Source organism: Lipophrys pholis (assembly GCF_963383615.2).
Source record: "Lipophrys pholis genome assembly, chromosome: 1".
NCBI classification, from domain to species: Eukaryota; Metazoa; Chordata; class Actinopteri; order Blenniiformes; family Blenniidae; genus Lipophrys; species Lipophrys pholis.
In genome coordinates, this window is record NC_137635.1 from 35,199,186 (window position 1) to 35,209,167 (window position 9,982).

At 41.8% G+C, this 9,982-nt stretch overlaps 1 protein-coding gene across 1 annotated transcript in view; it reads right to left on the minus strand.

Moving 5' to 3' along the window:
* The window catches only part of map4l (microtubule associated protein 4 like), a 78,304-nt gene extending 68,688 nt beyond the window's left edge, over nucleotides 1–9,616 (minus strand). The window contains exon 1 of the mRNA XM_080465330.1: nucleotides 9,449–9,616. The gene's annotated coding sequence lies outside the window, so the exon portion shown is untranslated. The remainder of the gene's footprint in view (nucleotides 1–9,448) is intronic.
* Between the last annotated feature and the right edge of the window lie 366 nt (nucleotides 9,617–9,982).

Here is a 9,982-nt window from a genome sequence, read left to right on the forward strand (position 1 = left end):
TTTTGTGCATGCAATCTGCAGCGTCACTCACTGAAATCACATTGATGTTGAACACAAGAATTTTAACAGCTAAAAAAAATCATGAGTCGGCAGCGTCATATTGGACTGCACATGAGACAAGTATGGGGAATAATATATGACTTGTGACTGATGACATTTGAAAACAGAAAAGTTCATGTGCATAGGCAGGGGGAAGTGGTTTATGACAAAAATAATGCCACCAATTACTGGTAATGTGGAGTTATTACCACAATCTGTGAACATACAAAGTAAAAAAACAAAAACAATAGTAATGACATTTGGGAAATGTAGGACTGAATGTGAGATGGTTTTTTGCACACACCGATCAGATGTGGAATTATCATTCCACCACAGAATGAAAACGGATTTCTGCTCCACAGTAGGACCGGCGTGAGCTCGGCAGGTCAGTTCAGCTCCACCATGACTCACAGTACAATATCCAAATCTGTCCTAATGATGTAACAGCGGTGAATGGAGGAGCGAGTGGCCCTCGGAGCTACTCCCTCCTGCATTCATTGTGCTTGTTGGCAACTGGAAACACAACGAGAATCACGTCCATTCATTCAGTCGTGGCTGGTTGGGAAAACACAATGCCACATCATATAAAACATATGTATCAACCCATGTTTATTTCCTCTACCTCAACTACTTGATATTGACCAACCATTTATTTTTTTTATTTTTCTGAGGATTGCAGCCTGCAATGCAGCCGTGACCCTTCTAATTTTTTTGCTGAAGTATAATGAGTTCAAATAGTGTTTATGCAGCCCCGTTAGAGGCACACGTCTCTGCTGGAGCAGCACTTTGAGATCTCTCGGCAACTCAGACTCAACAATGGCAATTCAAGATGGCAAGGGGACGACGACACAGCAGCTTTCAGTTTTGTTGTCCAGCCTACCGAAGGGTTCATGCACAGTTCAAAAGGCAGGGGGATGCAGCTAGAGGGAGGATAAGGCGTGTTTGGGCACTGAAATGTATCAGTAAAATGCCGAATTTGATGAAAGAAGGAGATGAATTTAATTTCATAAAGCACTTCAAGCCAGACACACATTTCCAGACACCTATTTTTATGTCCTGTATAAAAGAATGTCTCAGATTACATCACTGCACACTTAATCTTGAGTGCTTAAGCACAGTCATGTTGCATTAGGTCTTTTCAATGCAGCGTACTATAAGCACTCAGATAGCAGAGTTAAAATGGTCTGAAAGTTGAGCGTGACGCACTGGACTCTCTCCACACTCGGTCGTACAGACCTTGGCTCCACTGCAGTGAAGGTAAACCAGTGGCACTGAGTGCGAGGTCACCATTCATTCATATTGAGCAAACGCAGACAGTCCTCTGAGTGATGAGGTCAAATGCTACAGTTCTGATTTCCTGGAGATGTTTGACTGTGGCGTCAAACATCAGACAGCAATAAGTGAGAGCAGAATGATATATAAAATCGAGCACAGCTTCGTGTTTCGCCGCAGAATACTTGCATCAAATATCGTTACAGCGTTACTTAAAATGCTATAAAAAGACGTTATTACACACAATACAAATGTGAAACTGTGTGCTGAGTGCAGCTTCGAGGGGACAGTACAGCGAGACACCATTAGAGTCTGCAAGTCTGCTTCCCACCCAGATGAGTCGATCAGCATTATTTTTATCTGTGGGGTTTAGACGACAAAGAGGGGAACTTCCCAGAATGACGGACCGCGTCTTTCAACGAGTTAGTCAACATCTAAGATGACAAGGCTGGAACACGCTGAGAATAAATTAGTGTCCTATTTTAGTTAGAGGGTAACAATCTAGACAGCTGAAATGTGTCTGCGAGTCCATTAGCCAGTCCAGAGATGTCGGCTTTGGAAGAGATGGTCATGTCACTTAAGCCTGGGTTACATCATGCCGAAGGGTCTTTTTTTTCTCCCTCTCGTTGATAAAAACGCTCCAGCAACAGAGGAATCCTCTCGTTAGTATAGGAGTCGGCAATATGAGTAGTTTATGTGACACATGAGAAAATAGACCTTCTCATCGGTTAAACAATAATAGCAAAGTGAAAAAACTAAACACACGTCAGGCGGCAACTTGAAATGCTTTTCATTTTTCAGACTCACGCTGCCAAACGTGTTAACAAAATCTCATCATGGCTGCCCAGCAAGTCGCCATGGTGACTCAGCAGCTCCTTGCTGTCTCCTTCTTGACGTGCACAAGCCCACACACACACGCATACACACACACACACACACACACACACACACACACACACACACACACACACACACACTCAGACGCACAGTGTGTCGCTGATGAGCAGCAGTTTAGATTACTGCTGACAACACACTGTGTCAACCTAGACACACAGACACACACACACACACACACACACACACACACACACACACACACACACACACACACACACACACACAGACACACACACACACACACACACACGCACACCCACACAGCTTCAGCATATAAAAGAAAGGTGTAGACAAGCGGCCCGATTACAAACTGTGCAGATATGCCGGATGAGGCTCTGTGCTTTGTGTTTGAGCTCTGTCTGTGATGACTTGAAGACAAGTCGCACAAATTGGTGAGACGTGCCAAACGGCGGGGATATCATTAAAAAATGTGATGGATCACGTATCCTGCCTCTTTCAAGCATTTAGAGCACTAACTGTATCTAAATCTCATGTCTGAGATCCTTATATAATTTACGTGTAACTACACTATAATGAAGAAGGCTTTCGTGAAGAAAGGTGTATTATCACCTCTGATGAAGGCTGAATGAAGAGAAGAGAAATCTAATTTAAATGACCAACTTGCCTTGGACCGCCGAGGTGTAGTGGCTGAGGGGCTTTTTGTGTGGAGATTGCAATTCTATATGCTTACATTGGTTTTCCTTTAGGCATTGGTCCAAAGTGATTAGATGCTGACTGGTGATTCTGCTTGTGTTTGTGTGCATATGTACATATGTACACGTGGGCGTGTGTATGTGTTTGCCCTCTGATAAAGTAGAGAGCTGTCCAGGGTTGGACCTGAATTGATTAAAACTCTATACAAGATGAGTGGATGAACGGACTTCTCCTTTAATATAGATACAAATGTTGGCTTTTCATTGAATTGTTGATCGGAGCAGTGACAGCTCTACCACTTGAAAGACATGTCTGTGCATAAAAAAATAATAAAAAGATGTGAGTTGTATACTGTATGTTGTTTTCCTCTTCATGGTGCATTTCTGACGGATGTGACTTGTCGTCCATATATTATTTTTCTAGTAGCGATGCAGCTTTGTTTTCAGCATCAACATCACCTCCAAGTTACATAGTGGCTTAAAACTTACAATATTGTACCAGAGCACAAGTTAAAAGGCGCTCAGCATGATTCAAATAAAAGGACCATAGAGGAATGGTGAGCAGCTTGCACAGGAAACTGTTTTACAAAAAGAAAAAAAAAAATCAATGCAATGACGTCAGACACGAACACTATCTGATCACCAGAGTTTCTGCTTGAAGACACAATAAGGCTGTAGTGGCCATAAAGCCAATGTCGGTTCATGGTGGCGACTTCTCTGTTGTAATAACACAATAAAGAAGACATAATTCAGAATTTTAAACAAACTACCTTTAATTAAAGGGGCATACGATGATGGTGAACTTGGCGAACTGATTTTGCTCGGTACTCTGTTGTGATCCTCTGCACAGGGCAGAGTTTTTAATGAAGGCGGTGGATGGGACATAGTGTACTCATGCTTCCTTCACTCGACTGTACAGTGTGATGTCAGGTCTGATCTAAATCTCAGCCGCTGGGATCAGCAGGACAGAGTTGACCTTTGCTTGTTTAAAATCATAAACCTCCACCGATGGAAGGTCTCAGGAAGAGGACCGTGAGGATGAGAGGAATACACAGTGTTTCCTGTCCTTCCTGTCTCAGCTCTACCACATGATGCCAGCTCTGATCTGAATCTCAGCCTCTTTCCTCTGCAGGAGAGAATGACCTTTGTTGTCGCTTCTGAAGCCCCGATTTCATCCATTCATCGCACCCCAGATATACAGACAGGTCAGAAGGCTACTTGTGAAATGTGACCACTCCTGTTTATTTGCTTCATAAGTTACATTTTCAATATCTCAATATTTGTCTTGGTTGCAATTAAGACACACAAAAGACTTATTTCAGTGGTGTATATCAGGAATATATAAAGGTGTGTTACAACTCTTAATATTGAGACCGATACAAGCCTCAGAAACCCAGTACAGGTTGAGATTAACTAACCAGTGGTATCGTAAGTCTTTATTCATTTCAGGCCTTTTAGTAGGCTAATAAACAATATCACAGTCTGATTCCACCGATGTGGTGCATGTACTGCAGTGTTAAAAACCATATTGTGTTGACTAAAACTTTACATTTGAAGATATGAGTTAAACACAATAATCAAAGAATTTCTGAAACAGGAAGTGTTTCTAAAGGCTCCTATAGCGACAGTGTGACTTTACCACCCTGACCTGCTGCTTTATTCCCTGATGTGACAGGGATTTCTTAAACTTGGGTACTATACAGTATATTTGGATCCTCTACATTATTTTTGTATGCCTCTAGTGATTGAAGGGAAGAAAAAAAAAGAAGCTTACAGTGAATCTGTCCAGTGTTTTAGCTCCTTTGAGAAGTTTGTTTTCGTGTCACTTTGATCGTGACGTCATTTTTTCTTTTTGTTTCAGAAAAGTTTTCCGTTTAGACAGTACAATTTTGAAAATGACGTCCGTTTACGCAGAAACACTGAAAATTACGTGGTTTTCATGTAGGGCAACAACACTTTAATTAAAAAAACACTTCCATTCAAGAGTGAAGAGCACAATGTATTCTTATTAATGAATGAATCCGTCTCACGGATGGGCAGAACTATTTACTATAATCAGAGTGTGCATGTACAGCAGTTCACAAAAGTTCCATTTTCTGCATTTACACAGAGTCGGAGCCTTTTCAAAAGCTCCACCTTGGGAGCCGTTTTCAAAAACGTGCGTTTTCAGTGGCCCCGAGCAACACCGTTGTTTAAATGGGGCTTTAAATGGTTGCCGTCTACTTAAAACACCCCTTTGCTTTTTGGAGTAACACTCAATGAGCATGAACACTTACGATCAATATAAAATGTAGCGTCTTTTCATCTTTTCTTATTCCGATGTGTCAGGAGAGAAAGATATGTGTAGTTTCCACAAGAAAGTATCTTGGGAATTTTGGTGCTGGATAATTAAACACTTTTGGGCGGTAGGCATTAAAGAAAAATGATGAAATGCATGGGTAAAGAGCAGAATCTGCTAAAATATTAGCTTGGTAAAGTTTCTTGGAGCTGTAATTTTGTACAAAAGCTAGAAACGTACTTGGAAAAAAGAAATATGACAGCTCAGCACTCCCTTTAGGTAGCTGTTTAAATGTGTATTTTCAACCTTTTACAGTCTTTTAAGACATGCTCAGGTAATGTGCAAGATCGAGTTCAAGCAATCTGGCAGGTTCTTCATCCCCAACGAAGCAATAAAAATGCTTTCTAACTAATATGTCATTTCTTCTATTAATGTCCAAGGTCTTCGGTAATGAATCAAAATTGCTGTTGCTCATTAAATGCTCTGAAAGGATTCTCGAGAGTTACTGGTTCCAACACATTGCTCCCATACATCAGCAAAGTGTAAAGCTGGCTTGGCAGTCTTCGCATGCTCGAAGGGAAAAGACAATGAATGTGTTTTCATTACCGAGCAAGGGTGACACGGTTATATTGCCAGTAAGACTGTTTCCAACACCAACACAGTAAAAACTGTGACCAAAAACAGTTTCAGTTATTCTACAGGAGGTTTTCAAATATTTGGAATAGAAACGCATGAGGCCCATATGTAGATAGAATTAATGGTGAACACAACAAAGCACTGGCTTACACATATCCAACATACTGAGAGCACAATAGCTATATGTATATGTCGTCAGCTGTTAAATGCATATCACTAAGGCCGTCTGCTACTCACTAATTGTACCTTGAATCTGGTGCTGAGCAACGTGAAACAGAGTATATGAGAGCTTTGAGAACTTCCACTGTGTGAGGGAGCAGGCAAAGTATCATCTTTTATCCATCCGTGTAAGAAAAAGTTACTATTACATATATTCGGCTATTCCACTGGTAATATGAAATATGATGAGTCACGCTTTACATCTTGGTTCTTGCGGAGGTAAATGAATTAACATTATTCAAGCACAAGGAACAGAAGCCATAAACAGCCTGAAAACAGAATTTGGATGCATTAACTGTAAAAGTCGTGTCGTGATGAAAGCAGCAGAATGCATAATGTTGACTGAAATATTGAAGCGCAAGGCTTAATTCACCAGCATTACAGTAAGTCTTTATTCTTTACCTCAGTTCAAGCTGTGTAGGTCATAGTATTACACTCTAAAGACCATGAGTCATGGGCTAAATGTCATTCTCACTGCTATGCAGTTTGACAACGGTGGCTAGAGGAAGAAGAAAACCTTGAAAACAGACATTGTTGTCAACAGATTTTCACTTTAGGACATGTCTCCCTATGGACTCATATACGGGCTGATATTAAGCAGAATCACCTCCAGATAACTCCATGTTCTGATCCACAGGTGTTACATAATCTCACAGAGCAACTATAAGGGCTTTAAGAGTGCCTGAGGGCTTTACGGCACTATTAGATCATATCTCTATCGCTTCTGCCTGCCTGGTCTGTTGACTTACTGGAGAACTGCAGGGTTTACACGTTTCCTATAGTAACAGCTGACGATCACTGACATTGTTATTCTGTCTGAAGGACATGATGAATGCTTGGCTAGCTGAGTGTCTGTGTTGTGGGTTTCTTCGGTTGACTGGCTCCATAACTTGGTTGAGTTTAAACGGCTGACTGCCTGGCAAATGGACTGCAAACGTTGACTATACCTGGTTGGATGGCACACGGACTTCCTGCCTGCATGAATGGTAATCCCTGACTCAGAAGTCACTGCATCATCATCATCATCATCATCATGTCCGTCATCACGAGGCACTGCATTAGAGCATCTCCGATAATCCATCAAGCTTCCTGCTTGCAGACTTACCCATCATCAAGGCTCTTTGTTATTTTAATATCTAAGATAATCACTGTTCCCTATCAAGAAGAACCATGGAAACATCATAGTTTCACCATGCCAGGCAGAATGGGAAGCATGTTTGAGGGTCACTCTATTCACAGTGTTTTTCAGCCAATGTTCAATAAAGTAGCTTGATAGACCCTGATAAGAGTGTTACTGGGACGGTCACCTTGGCAGAGCCAAAGGCCACTTTATTCATCTGACCAAGGTTCTCTCGATCTTCGTGGTTTCGTGTTACTTCACTTTTAAGCCTTTGCACTTCCGGGGAGAACAAAAACATTGGGAACTTATTCATTGCCTTGTTTTGATAAGTTCCTTGAGCTTCTTGGAGTTCATGGCAATGATTTTCAGCAGAAATGCAGTATGACCAATGTAACCTGATAAATAAATAACTATGGCAACCTTTAACTCATTCAAAGAAGCCAAATTCAATAGTATCAACATAAACAGTGATCACAACCAAACACTTAACATATTAAGAGCTCTGAACACTATCTGACATAACTGTGGAGTCATTATATTCAAATTATTAGTTATTTACTCAAAATACCTGCAACATAATTAAGTCAGACGTCTACCATTAACAAGTGTGTGTTACATGGGCCAAAGGTCCACAATCATATATCTGTGTAATTTTCCCTGGAATATTTTACAATATCCAACAATAACAAGTAACAAACTTGATATAAAGAGTTGCATTGTTTATCATATGAGAGAACTAACCGAAAGGATGTTTTTAATTGGTCTGTTGTCCATATCATTCTAGCCATTTCCTTATTTTCTACCACTATTGCTCAAAAAAAAGAAAGCAATTTCAAAAAGGTCACATCGGACATGTTTCGTCACTACTTTGTTACTTGTTGATTAACTGCAAAAAGTAGATAGTTGATTAATTGCTAATGGAATGACTTGCAAGTGGAACCTTAACAAGAAATAAATAGTTAACCATGCTTGTGGAATATAATGGGACTTAAATGTGACAAATGCAGAGAGAACAAACGTGTCTTGAATCCTCCACCAGCCTCCAGAGTTTCCACAGCCAACAGGCAGTAGTACCCACAAATATACAATATCGGAAAAAGGTACTAGATTCCAGTATATATCCACTGTACATAATGGTGCAGCCACGTGTCTTAGTTTCAAAGGTTTTGGTTGGCGTTGCATCATATAGCGACTGTAAACTGCCGCGATAATCACATATAGAACAAACACTACAGTGTTTACTCCAACTCAAGAGCGATTTTGACTTTAAGAGTAGCATTAAGATTTCCATTGTCCCACAGTATCACTGCAGAGAGTGCGAGTTGTGGCGGTAGCCTATATATTGATGCCTCATGGATGCATTATCATTGATCGCGTGTTCGATTTCACATGCACACCAGAGAGAAAATGGACTCCAGAAAGAGGCAGAGAGGGGAAATTTTGAACATAATGTGGAACAATGTGTCCTAATCCACAGACAGAGGATGCAGTGTCTGTCTGTGTCTGTGTCTGTGTCTGTGTCTGTGTGAGTGTCTGTGTCTGTGTGAGTGTATGTGTGTGTGTTGAGTGGGGGGGGGGGGGTATTATTGTATAACGGAAAGCTTAGTCCCTATAGAACATTTGAGACTCTTCCTAAAACTGGTGTAACATAAAAGCAACCCCTTTACATAACCAGGCCTTTACTCAGCAGTGCATGCAACTGCCCATCTACACCTGCAGGCAACACTATAAGGACCTCAACAAACAATCATTTATAGCTTACTGTAGTCCACAATTAAATAATATTACATTAGAGGTACGGGATCTATAGAAATGTTACATGCAATGGTTGAACCACATCATACACACTCATGCATGATTAGTGAGGAGCACCCTGAGCCAAAGCAGGATTATCAGAGGAATATTTCTGGAGTACTACAGTCTGGTGGTTTTTCAGCAGGAGGGGTGTACCATCCCGACTGCGGCACCACCATAACAAAGAGACACGAATCCACGGACCTCTGCATGAGACACAGAACCCCCCCCCCCCCCCCCCCCCCCCCCCCCTCCTCCTTTTTCACCTCCTCACACGCCCACCATCCTCCTCTGCCATTGTGATGGGAGACACACTGGCCGCCATATAATGATCTAAATATAGGCCCCACATCTATGCCACTGCAGCTACAGACCTAAATTACGCTTTGAAACTGACACAATGTCATCCCTTATTTATGGAGGCAACGAGGAGACGATGCAGCGCGAGGACGCAAGAAAACAAACGACAGTCACGCAGTGACATGCGCCTAAAATATATATATATATGTGTTAGATTGAACAATGAGCGGCTCTACTCACGGTTTGGATGCGTCCCGTTTCTCTCTGACTGTGTGTGTGTGTGTGTGTGTCTGTGCGTATGCGTGTGTGTGTATGCGTGTGTGTGACAGTCGGAGTGTATGATGGGGTAAATCTCTCCACCTTTCGCTGCTCGCAGTGCAGACTGGTGCCAGGACTCAGACGCAGGCCACGCCCCTTCCCGGACCGGCTCGACCAATCAGGACGCGGAAGCAATAAGAAGGAAGTCTTCTCAGTCTGCAGGAGATGCAGGAGATGCAGCCACCTTCACTTTCAGCCTGTTTAGCACGAGTCATAGATTTGTGAAGCACATGACATGCATACATGACTGACATTAGTTCATTGTTTATTATACATGGCAATAGTGATAAGAAACAGACAGACGAATAATAGCAATTGGATTGTTGCACATGATGTGTGGACATGATGATCATGTGATCTGCATTCACATGTTTAGGGCTTGAAGGGTGTGTTGTAGAGGTGGCATGGTGGTGTCATTACCCCCTTGACCACTACAGTCAATGAGAATATCCCTGG